Below are 19,096 nucleotides of genomic sequence, written 5' to 3' on the forward strand. Positions count from 1 at the left end.
CCGCATTCTACACATACGAAAACTTCAGAGGCTTTATATCATGCGCCAAAGTTTCATGGTTAGTAGTCACTGGCAAAGCTTGGAATTGAACCCAGACTGATTTTAGAGCCCAAGCTGTTACTCATCATTCCGTCATATTTTTTATTTAAATTAGAGTTATCGCTGGATTCCGCTAGACCATTTATTCACATGTGTATCTTGGCAGATTTTGATTGTATATTTTATTTACTTGTTCTTTTGAGAGGGTGAGGGATAATTGAGTTGGAAGCCCAAGGGTCTTTAGTTTTGCCTGGACTTCTTGTCTGTAGAACACCCCAGGGAGTTCCACAGGTCCCAACAACAAATTGGATGTTAATTGGAACTCTTTCTTTTCTAGGGATTTTCCACAGTGTTATCTGCAATTTATAACAATGATTTTGAGGGACAAAATCATCAAACAAATAAGTGTACATGCACACACATGCATGCATGCACACACACGTGCACACACACATACCATATGCTTGATGGTTTCAATTTTTTTAAAATTGTATGTGAAATTCCATGAAAGTAACTATTAGTTCTCTTTAAAAGCAGATTAATTACCCTCCAAAAATAACCCCATCCCTAATCAATATGAGATAACTTGTTTTCTGTAGCTGGGGTTAGGATGAGTCAGAGGAAAGAACCCAGTTACTTGATACAGTCATTTTCCAGCAATGGTTTATATCAAAAGTCCACGTTCTGGTTTAACTGTGATGCTGCAAAATGAGAAATGATGCCTAATGCAGTGATCTGCTGCACATGTTAGCTCAAATGCTGAATGTCTTCCTCCAAACTCTTCTGTTTGTTTTTGTTTTTAATTCGGTTCATAGATAAATTCAGTCAACAGCACTGCTGAAACTGATTGTGTATAATTCAGGTCTGTTTTGGATTCCTTTGAAGAAGATCCAGTTACAGAGTATACCAAAAGGACCCTATTTTAAATAAATAGTGATGCCACATTCTACACCATATTAAATTGTGTTTGTTAATGCTTCACAAGCATTATAAATACTTGTTGTCACTTGGCATTCATAAGTTCTTGCAGCATTTGGTCTGAAAGCTGAGCAAAGTAGGGGTAGTACTAATTTGTGAAGAAAAGTACTTCCAAACACTTCTTATGCTGACAACCTTTAGGCTATGTTGTAAAAGGTCATGCATGACTGTGGTTTTCCCGTTTCACAGATGAAGAGACTCAGGTACAGAAAAGATTTAAAATGTGCTACTAGGTGGCAGAACTGGGCTTCCAATCCAGGAAGTCTGATTGCAGAATCCATTCTTAAACCTTCTCCCCAAACTATGTTATCAATAAATATTTGTAAGCTGTGTGCAGTGACTTATGCCTGTAGTCCCAGCACTTTGGGAAGTTAAGGCAGGAGGATCACCTGAGGCCAGGAGTTTGAGACCAGCCTGAGAAATACAGTAAGACCCTGTCCCTACAAAAAATAAAAAACAAGTTGCCAAGCATGGTGGCATGGATTTGTAGTCTTAGCTACTTGGGAAGCTAATGCAGGGGGATTGTTTGAGCCTAGGAGTTCAAGGTTAGAGTGAGCTATGATTTTGCTACTGCACTCCAGCCTAGGTGACAGAGTGTGACTTTGTCTCTAAAAAATAAAAAATAAGTTTTTAAAGTAAATTAATTGTAATGTGAGATTTAATTCAGAGAACATACTAAGGTCCTGTGGCAGAGGACATGACATTTGAAAGTTAAACAAGGCTGAGCACAGTGGCTCATGTCTGTAATCCCAATACTGTGGGAGGCTGAGGCGGGAACATTACTTGAGCCCAGTAGTTTAAAACTAGCCTGGCAACTTAGTAAGACCCTGTCTCTACAAAATAATTTAAAAATTAGCCAGGCATGGGGGTGCATGCCTGTAGTCCAAGCTACTTGGGAGGCTAAGGTGGGAGGATCGCTTGAGCCTGAGAGGTCAAGGCTGCAGTGAGTTGTGATCACACCATTGCACTCCAGCCTGGGCAACAGAGCAAGACCCTATCTCAATAAAAAAAAAAAAAAAGTTAAACACACTCATTAGTCACATGAATTGATTCTCTTTTGACCTTTTTTTTTTTTTTTTTTATGCTTTAAGTTCTAGGGTACATGTGCACAACGTGCAGGTTTGTTACATATGTATTACATATGCCATGTTGGTGTGCTGCACCCATTAACTTGTCATTTAGGTATATCTCCTAATGCTATCCCTCCCCCCTCTCCCCTCCACACAGTAGGACCCGGTGTGTGATGTTCCCCTTCCTGTGTCCAAGTGATCTCATTGTTTAATTCCCACATATGAGTGAGATCATGCGGTATTTGGTTTTCTGTTCTTGCTATGGTTTGCTGAGAATGATGGTTTCCAGCTGCCTCCATGTCCCTACAAAGGACACGAACTCATCCTTTTTTATGGCTGCATAGTATTCCATGGTGTATGTGTGCCACATTTTCTTAATCCAGTCTGTCACTGATGGACATTTGGGTTGATTCCAAGTCTTTGCTATTGTGAATAGTGCCACAATAAACATACATGTGCATGTATCTTTATAGCAGCATGACTTATAATCCTTTGGGTATATACCCAGTAATGGGATGGCTGGGTCAAATGGTATTTCTAGTTCTAGATCCTTGGGGAATCGCCACACTGTTTTCCACAATGGTTGAACTAGTTTACAGTCCCACCAACAGTGTAAAAGTGTTCCTATTTCTCCACATCCTCTCCAGCACCTGTGACCTTTATTTAATGAACAATATATCCTCACTGAGGTGCTTTATCTTCCTACATACTGATATTGATTAAAGTGGAGCATTCCCGGAGAATGAAGCCACGTAAGATTCAGCATCTTTTCAGCATGGGCTGTAGTTAATACCCTCATCTTCTGCAAAGGTCCAGCTGGTTTAAGGATGTGAATCTCCTGCAGCTTCATTATAAGAGCCTTGATAAGTAAAACAACAGCAAAATGAGGATTTATTGGGTGCATGCTATATGCCAGGCACGTACTAAGCACTTAAAGTACATTATCTAATTTAATCTTCACAAATTGTTTCTGTTTAAAGGATGGGGAAACAGAGAGGTAAACTATCTTGCTTAAGGTAACACATTAGGAAAGGCATTGCCGGAACAGTTTGACCCCAAGGTAATTGCCTTATCTGCCATGTTGTACTGCATAGTGCACATTCCTAAATCTTTTCTGTTTTCCTGCTGTGACTTATCCAGTGCCTGGTGCCATGAGCAGATACTGGTACCTGCTGACTTATTGAAAGATCAACTGGTTGCTTGATTGAAATGGAAAGTTGAGCAATTTTCTCTGGAGCAATGTTTCTCATACATGAGTTTTCATATGAATCACCTGGGGATCTTGTTAAAATGCAGATCCTGTTTTAGTAGGTTACAATAGGGAATGAGATTCTGCATTTCTAACAATTCTGCATTTCTAGTCATTCCCAGATAATGCTGATGCTGCTGGCCCATGAGCCATATTCTGTATAGCAAGGCTGTAACCTGAGCTGCCCAATGTGGTAGTCACTAGCCACAGGTAGCTATTTCAATTAATTGAAATTAAATTCAGTTCTTCATTCACACTAGTCATACTGCAAGCACTCACTAACCACATGTAGCTATTGTCTACCATATTATACAGTGCAGATATAGAGCACTTTTTCCATTCCAAAATGTCCCATTGGACTACACTGTTATAGAATATTCAGTGAGTATAGAAAAAGAATCTGCTTTAAGATTCCCAATTACATTCATATCTCATTTAATTGACCTGGAATTTTGTCTCCCCTCTTGTTTTGTCCTATTCATGTGTAAGTCACCTGAACATTTGATGGGAAACAGAAATACTGCACAAAGAATACTGATAAATACATATTTTTTTTTTACTTAGGAGCCAAGCTTAAGGAAAAAAAAAAAAAAGTCGCCATTTTTAAAATAACACAAAATTATCACGACAGTGACAAAAGCACCAGGACTTTATTGAAAATGTTCTAATTAGACTCAGAAAACATATGAGGGTGTATCTGCGAGTAGACACTCTTTGGTCCCTTTGAATCACAATGTAGATTTTCTCCATATGTAGCTTTTCTCCATATGTAGCTTTGTTAAGGACTGAACTTCCATGAATGCCCAAAGGTCTAGAAGCCATAGTCATTGTCAGTAGAGCAAGGAAAATAACTTTTGATCATTGACAATATCCTTAAAAATCACTTTTTTCAATCCTTTCATTTTATAGATGGGTAAAGGAAGGCTCGAACAGGAGATGTAATCTGAAGTTCTTGGTAGTTAGAGCTGGTCCTAGGTGCAAAATGATATTTGCCGACTAGTATGAATCTAATTCTGTGACTCCCCACTGTACTCTTTGCCTCTAAATGACACAGTGATCACTGAAGTATAGCACTGTTTACTTCCATTTCCTTGTACTCTTTCAAAATATATATGGCCACATTAGATTCAGAAACAAATATACATGGAGACATAAGATTCAGAACAAATTGTCTGGAGTAGAAATGAATAAGGCTACAATATTTATAAAGTAATTTCTCTTGTATCAGTAGTACTTATTCATCATAGGAATTTAGAAAAAAACGAATAAAAATGCATAAAATATAAATCACCCACAATTCAGTTATTCAGAAATACTACTATAAAGTTGGTACTTATGTAGCCTTCTTATTTTTTCTGTGTCCATAATTAAAAAAATATATGTTGCATTTTCTTTATGAACATTTTCCTGCATCATTTCATAAAATTCTAAATCATTTCTAGTGTCTGAAGTATTATTTCATTGTATGATGATATCAAAAATCAAATATTTTAAAGGATTTTAAGCCTTCTGATGCAAAGTTTCAAATTTTCTTCCAAAAAGCTTGTACTCATGTATCTAAAAGACAATATATAAAAGTAAACTACCTGAGAACATGGACTGTGGCTATTTTTCCAAGGTTCTATTTCACAGAGTTTAGAATAGGACCAAACACATAGTGGGCCCTCAGTAAAAGTTTGTTGAAGGGAATGAGAGCAGGAAAACATATGTTAAGGGCTTGGCCAAGAGCCTAGCACATAATGAGGCTTGATACATGTTAATTACAATTATTACTTTCTTTGGCGTTATTATTATTCACATTCTCACTGCACCACAATATTTTGATAGGTTTATTTGAAACTGTGTCTAGGAATAAACATAAAACTTTTGAAAGACTCGCAGCTACTTCCTTTGTTTTCTCATATGGATTACTTCTGTTGTTGAATATCTCTGGAACATGTTCAGTGTGAAGCTGGCTTCTGTACCCCTCCCCACTTTTTTGCCAGTATATTTGTAAAACTTCTTCCTTGCTGTCAATTGATACTTACTGAGTCTCGAAGAACAACATACTGGGGCAAAGTAGCCTGAGCAAAATACTATTAAATTTATGAAAAACAAGGAAAATGCTAACAGGCCTGCCATTTTCAATAAAATGCTTTAAGTGTGCTGGTTAGACTCACATACTCCTACTCCCTTTTTGGGGTGACTATATAATGGGTTAAGAACATTGGCTTTAGGTTGGAACTTGGAGTCTTCTTCCATTCTGGCTGTGTGACTTTGGACATGTTCCTCAGTCTCCTTAAGTCTTGGTTTCCTCACTTGTAATAGCGGTGCTTATTTCTCACGATTGACAAGAAGAACGCCTAGGATAGTGCATATAAAGCTCTTGGCACCAACTCTAGCTCAGACAGTCACCATTGATACTAGAACTTCATAAACACCAGTGACTGAGAATGAATATGTGTCAGTTTTATGTTGCCACAGTTCTGTTTTACGGACTTGACATTTGCTTCCAAATTCTGATATATTCGTGCATTTGATTTTGCTGGGCTTACCACCTGGGGAAATCTTTCAGCAGGTTTTATTGAGCCCATTTGCTGCTTGGAGAAAATGAGACCCCAAATTGCACAGTAAATGCTTCTGGTGTGCTAGAGATTCAGAAAAATGTTGGAACTGAAACTTTAACCAAGGCATCTCCATTTCCACTTTAAAGTGTCAGACTACTTCATGGTAATCATGCAAATGGTGCTGGTGATAATAATGCTCATCACGATGCTGATGGAAGTTTACATATAACGAGTGCTTTTTTTGACCAGGTCATATGCATTTATACACATTAACTCATTTAATCCAACCATGAATATAGGTGCTATTTTTCCTAGAATTTGAATTTATTTGTCTAGGATCATACAGCTGGGAACTGCAGACATGTGACCAGAAACCAGTTCCATCTGATGCCAAAATCTGTGCTTTGAACCACCACAATCTGGCCAATAAAATCAATCATTCAGAAACTAATACCTGCTCTCAGCAAAAAATCAGGGAGAACATATTTTTGTGATCATTGAAAGAATGTCTTTGAAATCACCAGCATTGAGTATGGAACCAGATTAATATTGGAACTCTGTTTCCTATTTGCAGTCCTGTTTAAGATGAGTGAAACATACCCTAAGCCCTTAGTCTTTCAAATTTAAAGTTCAGTGGAGTTTATTTTTAAAATCCTCTTGGAAAAATATATGGGCAAAATCCTGCTTTCCTTTATAAGGAGATATTTATTTTGCCCATATTTGTTAGCTCTCTGGTAGAGTACAAAAAGAGGGGCAAGACAGCAGTTTATTCAAATAGAGAAGTCATCTGATTGAAAATACGCTAATAATCCCATAAATTAAGAAAGACCCTGTCTACAGGAAATCCCTACCAAAAAGTAATATCACATCAAAAGCTAAAACAGGGACTAAAGTATACATACAATAGCTTTGCAAATTTTACAAATACAGCGGTGTGGGGTCCCAAGGTCATTCTGATACGTCTTTAAAACATGTGGATTTGAAGGCATAGATCTTATTTAAGATCATTTAAGACCTTATTTACGATCTTATTTAAGGTCTAGACATTAAGAAGTGTGTAACTTTCCATGGGTCACCAACTTCCTGGTAAAGTGTGTGCTTTTCTCAACCTCTTCTTAACTCAGTTTGTTTTTATCTGAGAAAACTTGAGAAAAACTAGGGATTCAGCCACACAAGCAGAACCCTAGAGGAAACTGAAGGGAGGATACATATGGTGAGAAGTACTTGGCCTATGTCCTGCCCAATTTCTTCCAAGACCCTCTTAGTTTTCTTTCATGCACTTTGTAAATAATTAAGGGAGGTATCTAATTAGAAAAGGTATTGCATTCACTGTCTGCCCTTCAGTTATTTCAGATTTGACTGTGTGGTGTGTTCATATCACATCATTCAAGCGGGCCTTGAGGGACATCTGACCTAGTTGAACAGCTGTACCTTTAATAAAACTGCCAAAATAAGTATGACATTTTTTACGCAACTGTGAGAAACACATTAAAGACACATTGAAGATTACTTATATTTTATTATTATATTTAGAACATAAATGATTGTGACCAGAGAGCTTGATTTCATGATGATGATGACGATGACAAGGATGAGGACAATGATAATGATTATGGTGATAGTACCTAACATTGTGGTATACTTACCGTGTGCCAGAGACACAGCTACAACTTCACATATTATCGCATTTAATCTTTTGAACAGTCACAATGCAGATACTATTAATATACCTGTCTTATAGACAAACTGAGGCTTAGACAAGCCAAACTATTGTCCAAAGGCCACAATAGATTCAAAATTCAAACTTAAGCAGTCCAATTCCAAAATGAAGACCCTTAATCGCTGTATCCATGGTTTCCAAGCTATTTTGAACACACGTCCTGTCAGTAAAACATTTTGAGGATACCTTCTTCTTTGCACTCATTTATTAATAACTAGTATTATGCTAATATACTATGCAAGGAAAAATATAGATAAAAGTATACATTTAAAAGGGTGAGTCATAGATAAAATAATGTTTTGGTTGTATTATATTTATCAATGGTATGAAAGTGTTTTCACTCTCATGAAAATGAAATAATATTTTAATCAAAAATATGCTTGAATATGCATTACTATTTTTGAAAATTTTTGTTTCAGGCTTTCTGAATTAGTAACTCAAAGGCACAGTTGTGAGGCTTTTGGTTTTTTGCGTGTGTGTGTGAGACAGGATCTTGTTCTGTCACCCGGGCTGGAGTGCAGTGGTGCGATCTTGGCTCACTGCAACCTCCTCCTCCTGGACTCAAGTGATCCTCCCACCTCAGCCTCCCAAGTAGCTGGGATTACAGGTGCATGCAACCATGCCCCACTAATTTTCTATATTTTTAGTAGAGACAAGGTTTCACCATATTGCTCAAGCTTGTCTCTAACTCCTGAGCTCAAGTGATCCTCCTGCCTCAGCCTCCAAAGTGCTGAGATTACAGGCATGAGCCACTATGCCCAGCTTGAGGTTTTTAAAAAATCACTTGATCATAACTGAAAAAGATGCCTCAGAAAGATCCTTAGATTGAAATGAAAGATAGGCATTGCTGGCTATGCTTTTGATACCAAGATATCTGTGTTTCAATTCTACCCACCAATTACTCCAGGATTTTTAAAACATCTGCTAGCAAATTGCTGTCTTTTCTAGTGTCAATCTATTGTTATTATTCAATAAAAGTTTTGTCTTTATATTTTTTGAAAATTTCTTTAAAACAGTTCAGAACCTCTGAGAGCAGATTAATCAAGTTTATAAGATCATTTACAATATTTTAGGAAGGTGTGTGTATGTGTGTGTTGTAGGGACAGGTTCTCACATTGTCACCCAGGCTGAAGTGCAGTGGCATGATCATAGCTCACTTTAACCTCAAACTCCTGAGTTCAAGCTATTATCCTACTTCAGCTTCCTACTTCAGTAGCTGGGACTACAGGCATGTGACACCATACCTAGCCATTGTGTTTAATTTTTTAGAGATGGGGTCTTACTATGTTGCCTGGCTGCTCTTGAACTCCTGACCTTAAGCAATCCTCCCGCCTCAGCCTCCCCAAATGCTGGAATTACCATTAGAGATTTTTATAGGCACATCAAATATTTAGGTACATCCTCACATCACACATTAGAAGAGTCATTTCCAAAAAGAGTTTCTACTTTCACATTGCTTTCTGCATAACATCCTTATTTTCAATGGTTAACAAGAAAATAACTAACTTTATTTTTATTTTATTTTATTTTAAGCAGAGTCTTGCTCTATGCCCAGGCTGGAGTGCAGTGACACGATTTTGGCTCACTGCAACCTCTGCCTCCCACATTCAAGCGATTCTCGTGCCTCAGCCTCCTGAGTAGCTGGGAATACAGGCATGCACCACCATCCCCGGCTAATTTTTGTACGTTTAGTAGAGACGGGGTTTCACCATCATGGCCAGTCTAGTTTTGAACTCCTGGCCTCAAATGATCCACCTGCCTCAGCCTCCCAAAGTGCTGGAATTACAGGCTAGAGCCACCACTCCTGGCCCTTTTTTTCTCTTTTTGAAAAGAGTTTTTCTTTTTGTCCTAGATGCTTGGTTTTTTATGACTTACTAATTGTGATGATTTCAAGCTATCATTAGCTGAGTCTCAAGACACAGTATGCACAGGGCATGGTTCAGTGTTGATGATGATCCATATATAAAATATTTTTCCTATTTGCACTGGGAAAGGCTGGTCTTGAGAGATTTGAAGAACTCATCTGTTTTAACCTCATAATATGGCCAATGAGAAATAGGAACAGTGTTGACTCTGCCATTTTCCTACTCACTGTGCTTACCTTCTTATCACCAACTTAATCACCTTGAGCAGGTATGGGAGCAGGGAAGCTGATGGGTCTTTAATAGTATCACATTACATTCTTTCAGTCTGGGGAATGACCAGAGATCTCACCATTATGTACTGAGTGAGTAATGCAGTCCTGTAAGAAGGTTACTTTGGTATCAACAACAACAAAAACGCTGGATGGCAAAGCAAGGCTCAAGGTATATGACATTCAAAAAGCAGCTTTTCAAAATGTTTGCAGTGTAGCACAAACAAATGAGACTCTCACAGTACTAGGATGTTGAGATGAAGCATGATCATGGTGGGAAAGTTACGTTGCTTTAAATAGACCCAGTCACTGGCATTCCCTACCTTTGACCCTGCCACCACTCCCACCAGAGTTATATCACTCACTAACTTTTGAAAACACTCTAAATTATGAAAATATCAAACATATATACATATAAACAGGTAGAGAGGTTAGTTTAACTCTCTTGTACCCATCATCCAGCTTATTAATGATCACTTCGTGGTTAATCTCTTTCACTTGTGCTCCCCATACTCCTGAAATGAATTATTTTAAAACATATTCCAGACATAACATTATAGATATTATAATATGAATCTCTAAAATATAAAGATCTGTTTTTCAAACAATCCACTGTACCATTATTACACCTGAAAGCCTAACAGTAACGCTTTAATATCCTCAAATATTCAGTCAGTTTCCAACTTCCTTAAAGATCTCACAAATATTTTCTGGTTCACTCATTCAAATCAGGTTCCAAATGAGGTGCATACATTGTAATGGCTTGATATAGCCCTTGTGTATCTTTTAATGTATAGAATTTCTCTCTCCCTATTTTTTTCTGCTTGCAGTCTTTTCTTGAAAATACTAGACTATTTTTCTTGGAGAGTTTCCCACAGTCTGGATTTTGCTGGTCACACCTCTTGATATTATTTAACATAGTTCTCTCTGTTCCCCCATATATTGGTAATAGGATCCAGTGATTATCACATTAATATTTGATTCTTCTACAGGAATACTTCAGAGGCAGTGTTTGTACTTCCATCAGTAGACACATAATAACTAGTTCTCTTTCTTTTAATATCCATCAGTGACAATTGTTTACATCCATTATTTCATTGGGAGTTGCAAGAGGGTGAAGAGTATCATACTATTTTTCATGTATTAGCTGGAAAAAGCCTATAAAGAGAAAGTTTTTCTCATGAATTATTTAGTTAGTCTGAGATGCAGTTCATATGGCATGCACAAATACACACAAAAAGCTTGATACTTATGTTATCAAAATAATGGGTTGGTACCTTAACGTCCTTCGAAGGTGATCCTTTATATATTTGGTTTTATGAGTAATGTTATGATTTAAATAATCTGACATCACATACTATGTAGCCATTATTTTTATACATTCTCAAACAATCTATGGCCAATGAGAGCCTCCTTTAATTGGTTCCTATGTCCTTTTTAAATAGAATCCCAGCAGTCTTTGAGAGCTTCCTTAATTTCTGGTAAGATAAGGGTCATCATGTACATTTCATGCTTAAGACAAAAATCAGCCATCGCTCCAAGGAACTCTGGTTAAGTTTCATAGGAAGTGGTATTCATACATCATTTCATTTTAAGCTTTGGTTTGTCTTCCATTTTTATAATGTAAGTGTGCATGTGTGCATTCACACATGTATGCACTTGTGTGTATTTCTCTCCTTCTCTCTTAGATAAATAGTACCATGCTATACATGTATTTCTCCACCTCATATTTTTAAATTAACAATATCCAATGGAGTTCATTCCATATCAGTATCTAAAGCTATTCTCCACTCCTTTTATACTTGTATAGTACTTGATTATGTGGAGACACAATTGTTATTTAACCAGTCCCCAGCAATAGACATTTGCTATTATAAGTAACACTTTAACAAATAGCCTTGCACAGATATGTTTTTTAACTTGCCTCCTCTAACTTTATAATTGTGTCTAATAGGTTAAGAAAATTGCCTAAGCTCTCACAACCAATAAGTGCTGAGCCGGAATTCAAGTGCCACATGGTTGTCTTGCTCCAGACCCCAGGAGCCCCAATATATATTTGCTGTCTTTCAATTTTCCCAGGACAGCTAACACATCAAACCTGGAATTATATCAGTTCAGTGTAGAGGTACTGCTAACCTGAGGCTCAGAGTAATAAAAATAAGAAATAGTCTTGGTTTACCATTACTTGATAAATACAGAGTTTTAGGAAGTTGTCTTTCAGATCTTGGGTCTGTAGAAGGAAACAATAGTAGTTCTTAGTGGTTCAAAAAAAAAAAAAACGTTGAGGTACACCATTCCCACCTGTGCTTAAAACTAGAGTTTGCCTTTTCCTGGGAAACAGAGAGAACACACATCACTGACATTGCTTGCCCAGGTCTCAGACCAATCACTTAGGTCACCTTTGTGCGAGGAAAGCCACACATTTTTAGTGTTTGTTTTCTTTCTGGAACCATAGCAATCTTCTGGAGGAATGTAAGATGCTATATTAAAAAGTGCTAGACTAGGCCAGATGCAATGGCTCACGCCTGTAATCCTAGCACTTTGTAAGGCTGAGGCAGGTGGATAACCTGAGGTCAGGAATTTGACACCAGCCTAGCCAACATGGCAAAACCCCATCTCTACTAAAAATACAAAAATTAGCCAGGCATGGCGGCAGACACCTGTAATCCCAGCTACTTGAGAGGCTAAGGCATGAAAATTGCTTGAACCCAGGAGGCAGAGGTTGCAGTGAGATGAGATGGGGCCACTTCACTCCAGCCTATGCAACAGAGCAAGACTCCATCTCAAAACAAATAAACAAACAAACAAAAAAACAACAACTAGACTATATGCAAAACTCCTGAAATCCCATGCTTATGCACCAAAGATAATTTTCAAGGCCACTTTCCTCTGATCCAGGGTTTAGCTCCCATGTAATCTAATATTTCTGCTCTTTAAATGCTGTACATCCTCTTAGAGAAAGAAATGTGACCATCCTTCATGGCCAAATTTTAATGTATAGAATTTCTCTCTCCCTATTTTTTTCTGCTTGCATTCTTTTTTGAAGCCATTTTGCCCTTTGGTGTCTTCATGAAAAACTGTGAGTCCAAATTTACCTCTTTTAATGACACATTAAGTCAAGTGCTGGGCATGAACCCATATCATCCATTGGGCCTCATGATCATCAACTAGAATGATAGCTCCAAAAGGGCAAGATTGTTTGCTTTTTAAATTATCACTGACTTTTCAATGCTTAGAACAGCGCTTGGCACATAGTGATGCTTAATAAGTGGTTGAACAGGTGGGTGGATGGATGCATGAGTGGATGGATGGATGGATGGATGGATGGATGGATGGATGGATGGATTAGGGCTTCTGAAATTTGAATAGTAAGTCCTGATGTTAAACTTTAGAGAGGCTTCATTAATGACCACCTTGTACAAAAATTACCAGGAGGGGGAAATGTCTTTTTTCCCCCTATGGTATTTCTTTTCTGTCTCCCACCTTTGGATATCTTCTCCTTTCCCTGTATATTTTTAACCAACATTCCAGAATGATGACTCTGTCCTTCTAACCTTCACCAAAAATCCAGATCTCTCAGTAGTGCAGATGTCAACTGAGTATGGGTAAAGGGAGACATTAGGAAATGAGTGACTAGAAATTGATGTTTAGCTTTTTCTAGAAGCTTCTTAGAACTCAAAAGTCTCAGTCAAATTGTGAGGGCTCTGAGGACCAAACACAAATGAAGAATTTCAGTGAAGTGAAGGCTGTAAGGTCTGCTCTGGTCCTTTATTTATTTTATTTTATTTTGTAATCAAAGAGACAAGCTTCCAAAAGGTGGTCTTTGAGGTGCAAAGACTTGGAATGTGCAACTTTTGTATCTCCCCTACCATCTTGCCGTCTGCTTGGCTTTGAGTACTGGCATCCATGGGGCATCTCACATCACTTCAGTTGCCATCTGCCCCACACACACAATCATGGGTGTGTTCTCACTCCCAGGATTAGTTTTCTCTCTAGCCCTTTGGTCCCTCCCAACAAAACTGAACTTGCTCTTTTCAGAAGACTTGTGCCACATTGCTCCCCTGTCCATTTCTGCTCATGGATTCTTGGCTGCCCATGCTGGGAGTCACGTGTGTCATCGTCCCTTCTCTGCTGATGTGTCAGAGGCCTAGGAGACTGATTCAGCATATCTACTCTTCTCTGGGCTTCGCACCCAACTTCAAATCCACTTATTCTTTGAAAGGAGGTTTGTGTAAGAGTGACTTTTGCATTTCTAAATAGGAGTGTATCCACGGAGTATGCATTCTGACAGGGCCTCAAGTTGTTCCTGCTAGTAGATTCACTGCTCTTATATTTGGCAGCAGCCAACTTAGCTGCAAAAGGGCTGGTGGCTTTCTCTGCTGTAAGCCTTCAGGGCAGCAAACATTCCTGAGAGAGATTGTGGAGTCTGCCCTAGGACGAGCCTCCCAGTTATGTTTCATGTGAATATAGTGGTACTTGTCCTCTTACCCCAGAAAAATACACCTCCTGCAACACAAGTTTGGTTGCTTATCTCAGTAGATCTCATTCATATTAGCAGCGAGAATCACAGATAATGAAGCAAATTATACCCTAATAGCATCAGCCCTAATAGTATCGTTTTAAAAAATAAATGTACGAGTCCTAAGATACAGGTAATGACTAACATTTATTGGATAGCACTCGATTGCCAAGCCCTATGATAAGTCCTTTATATATTGTCAAAGTATATTTTTCACAAAGTTAAAAACATGACTCATATAAATATCTAATGAGCCATTATCAAAGATTTATTTAACTCGTTAATTAAGGAACTAGCAAGATGGAAAAGCTGGTTCAAAGAGCAATAAATGATGAGAGAGTTATATAGGCAACCAGCAAAGGAATGCAAAAATAAGTTTGCTGAGTTATATTCAAAATTGGTTAATGTTTATTAGATCAGTAATGCTATAATTTGGGGGCTCATCTTTTTTCCACTAGACAGAAATCATTTGCAACTTATCAGTATTCTACAAGTTAACTTCTAGCTTCATAGAGTCTGGACCTAATCAGTAGAAAAAAAGTAAGTCAAACAAACTTAGAGTTTTTCTGGAGAATGAGAGGACCTCATTCTCCAAACTTTTTACACAATGTCCTTCATCACAAACTAGGTGACATGTTCATCTTTTATTTTTATTTTCAAGTTTAATTTATAATTTTAATTTTTTTTGAGATGGGCCTCTGTTACCCAGGCTGGGGTGCAGTGGTGCCATCATAGGTCACTGCAACTTCAAGCTGCTGGGCTCAAGCAATCCTCCCATCTCAGCCTCCAAAGTAGCTGGGACCACAGTCATGCACCACTATGCCTGGCTAATTTTTTGAAAAAGTTTTGAGGTATGGGATCTCGCTATGTTGCCCAGTCTGTATTTTCAAGTTTTATATCATTTTTCTATTTGGAAAATACCTCTGGGGCCAGGCACAGTGGCTCACACCTGTAATCCCAGCATTTTGGGAGGCCGAGGTGGGAGCATTGCCCAAGCCCAGGAGTTTGAGACCAGCCTGGAAGAAAAAAAAAAAAAACCCTATGAAATAAAGTACCATAAACTCTATGTGCAAGGGGCTGCGGTAGCCACTAGCCCTCAGTTCAATGATGAATCCTTTCTAAACAAGCAAATACTCTCAATGACAAGAAACTGCATCAAATGGCAACCTAATTCATTTTAAAAGTGTTCAAAACAACAGAATTTTATCCTTATGTTACCCCTGAATCTACCTCACTGTATCATCTACTGTCTCTTAGTTTAGTCTTCTAAAACTGCATTGAAAAATCTAGTTTCCTTCTCACTGAATGCCACTGACATTGTGTTGAGGAGCTTCGTGGAGGTTGGTCAGGTAACCTACATCTTCTTTGGACCTTATGCTGGAAAATTGGTCACAACAGTAGATGTTATTGATCAGAATGGGGCTTTGGTCGAAGGACCTTGCACTCAGGTAAGGAGACAGGCTATGCCTTTCAAATGCGTGCAGCTCACTGATTTCATCCTCAAGTTTCCACACAGTACCCACCAGAATTATGTCCCACAAGCCTGGCAGAAGGCAGACAATGCAAAATGGGCCACCACATGATGGGCAAAGAAGATTGAAGCCAGAGAAGGGAAAGCCAAGATGGCAGATTTTGATCATTTTAAAGTCATGAAGGCAAAATGGGGAACAGAATAATCAAGAATGAAGTTAAGAAGCTTCAAAGGCAGCTCTCCTGAAAACCTCTCCCAAAAAAGCACCTGCTATTAAGAGTGCTGCTGCTAAAGTTACAGAAAAAAAAGATGACCACTGAGTGCAAGAAGGCTGCAACCCAGAAGGTTCCTGCCCAGAAAACCAAAGGCCAGAAGGCAGTGCCTCCTTTGGAATCTCAGAAGGGTCAAAACACTCCAGCCCCAAAAGCACCAGCTCCAAAGGCATTTGGCAAGAAAGCAAAAGAGGTTATTATAATCCCAGCACTTTGGGAGGCCAAGGTGGGTGGATCACCTGAGGTCAGGAGTCCGAGACCAGACTGGCCAATATGGCAAAATCCTGTCTCTACTAAAAATACAAACATTAGCCAGGCATAGCGGCACGTGCCTGTAATCCCAGCTACTTGAGAGGCTGAGACAGAATTGCTTGAACCCGGCAGGTGGAGGTTGCAGTGAGCTGAGATCATGCCATCAGGTGACAGAGCAAGATTCCATCTCAAAAAAAAAAAAAAAAGTAAATGTTCTTTCTGAAAAAGAAAAATCTAGTTTCTATTTCACATGAAGTTGCAGAATATTTAACTCACACTAAGGAGAATAGGAAATACCTTTAATCCTTTATAAAAATATACCATAGTTCAGTTCATTCAGCAGGTGTTTCTTGCAATGGCTCTTAACTTTAGCGTATGTCAGAAATGCTTGTGAAGTTTCTAAACTTGTACATACCTGGGTTTCTATTCCCAGCCATTCTGAGTAAGTGGGTCTGTGGTGGGTGTATAGGCATCAGTATTTTCTGCAAGCTTCATGGGTAATGCTGATGCAAGATAGACATTAAAGTTCATGCCATATATCAATCATATAATAACTACCAAGAGTCAGGGATGAGGGAGTTCAGACTAAAGAGGTATCATTCAGGGGCTGGAAGGAGCCATCAGAGAGAAGTGATCTGAAGTAGCATTTTGATAGACAAACAAGATTTTGCCAAGTAAAGAAAGTGAAGGGAAAATGCAGAAAGGCTTTTAAATGGCATTAATAGCTTTAAAATGCATCAGCGGAGTTACTAAAAAAATTGACTTACTAAAAAATAAAATTTGAACAATTGTTAACTAACCACAGGGACAATGATCTTGACATTTCTTGCAACCAAATATTATAAGGGAAAAAAGGAGCTATCTCCAAAGTGATTGCAGTGATATTCCATGAAGCATCCCCACGTGTTTACCAATACATGAAGTATACACTGTCCATTGATAGGACCAGCAGTGTCAGTCAACCTGAGGGAGGTTCAACCTCTCCACTGCTTCCAAAAGGAACCAAAGCTATTTCTCTGTTAAATGGAGCAAGAGTCATTAAATCACTGATGCCTTTAAATTATCAATAATATGAAATAACAGCGAGAGAAGCGAGCCAATGATAAATATCATTTTAATAAGCCAGAACTCATTTGTGGGTGCAGAAAAACCTCTGAAACCTCAGTACAATTCAGCCAGCTCATATTGCCATAAGACATGAGATGATGAAACTCAGAAATGCTGATGGCTTTTTACTCTTTCCTGCTTCTGAATATCAGGACAGGCTTGAGCGATAGAATTTTCTGTTCTTCCCTGGGCATGCTTAGGCCTACATCATGTGCTGCTGTATTTGGATCCCTTTATAGAAGGTCTCTATGTGCACATGTGTGTGTCTCTTTAACTAATACACTTTATTTTTTAGAGCAGTTTTAGGTTTATAGAAAAACTGAGCAGAAAGTACAGAGTACCCATATACCCCGTATCCCCCTACCTCCAACAGTTTCCCCCATCATTAACATCTTGCATTAGTGTGCTCTATTTGTTACAGTTGATGAGCCAGTACAGATACATTATTATTAACTAAAGATCCTAGTTTACATTAGGGTGTACGCTTGTGTTTTTTTGTATTTCCCAGTTTCAGATCACCTTCACTCTTTGTCCTGTTTTTACTCTCTGCTATTCTGGATCCTGAATGGCGATTGTTAGAACAACCAGTCAAAGTCTCCACATTCCTCCACATCCCCCAGCAGCCTGAAAAGTGACTGCCAATCACTTGTAACTCCTCTCCCTGTTCATGCTGACACGATAAGGTTCTTACCTAAATCAATTTCAGTGAAGCTCATGGTCACAGTTTATGAATGTTACATTAGTGCCACGTATAACCTGTACACAGACTGCATTCAGATTTTTTCAACTTTTTCTCTGGAAATAATTGCTACTGATAAAGTTCACTATTAAACCTTATAAGACCCAAGATGGTGTGTGGAGATTTAGTGATTTCATATGTTGCTGTGCTAGTATTTTAATCTGAGCTCCAGCCAAATGGAACAATCTGCGGTTTCGTTTCTAATAGTTGTGACTTTATTTTTGGACTCCTCTGTTGTGCATACTCAGACAGCCGCCTCTAATCCTTGTTTTTGGAGTCAGCAGGGTATAGATTGTAATTGACAAAAGAGATTCTTGCTGTGTCCTCCAAGAAGGACCCACAGTTTCTCATCTTTGTCTTTCCTCACCCATTTAGTACCCTCAACCTGGAATGCCCTCCTCATCTCTCTCTCACCTTTTCTCCCTACAGCCTTCCTCTTTTCCCAGCTATCCCTGTCTCTGCAAACTGAGATTCTAGACACTATTCAGGACCCTCTTCTCTTCAAATATCACAGCAAGCCTGAAACATTCTCCTGATTCTATGCTAACCCCCAGAACTCATTCCTATTCCCTGATTCTGCATGTTCTTTTGTTCTTTTTTTTTTTTTGAGACGGAGTCTCGCTCTGTCGCCCAGGCTGGAGTGCAGTGCACTTGCTCACTGCAAGCTCTGCCTCCCAGGTTCACGCTATTCTCCTGTCTCAGCCTCCTGAGTAGTTGTGACTACATGCACCCACCCCCACGGCTGGCTAATTTTTTGTAGTTTTAGTAGAGATGGGGTTTTGCTGTGTTAGCCAGGGTGGTCTCAATCTCCTGACCTCGTGATCTGCCCGCCTCGGCCTCCCAAAGTGCTGGGATTAAAGACGTGAGTCACTGCGCCCAGCCAATTCTACGTGTTCTTAAACCATGTCACTCTCTTATGTAAAACACTTTAATACTTTCCCACCATTCTTTGAATGAAAGCCCAGCTCCTCAGTTTGGCATGCAAGCCCCTATACCATGT

General features: G+C 38.8%; 1 protein-coding gene and 1 pseudogene across 9 annotated transcripts in view; both read left to right on the forward strand.

Annotated features, from left to right (window-relative positions):
• Positions 1-19,096, forward strand: part of CADPS (calcium dependent secretion activator) — a 483,558-nt gene that overhangs the window by 78,231 nt on the left and 386,231 nt on the right. The window lies entirely within an intron of this gene.
• On the forward strand, positions 13,814-18,188 carry LOC111532823 (annotated as a pseudogene).

This window comes from Piliocolobus tephrosceles, chromosome 2, assembly GCF_002776525.5.
Source record: "Piliocolobus tephrosceles isolate RC106 chromosome 2, ASM277652v3, whole genome shotgun sequence".
Taxonomy (NCBI): Eukaryota; Metazoa; Chordata; class Mammalia; order Primates; family Cercopithecidae; genus Piliocolobus; species Piliocolobus tephrosceles.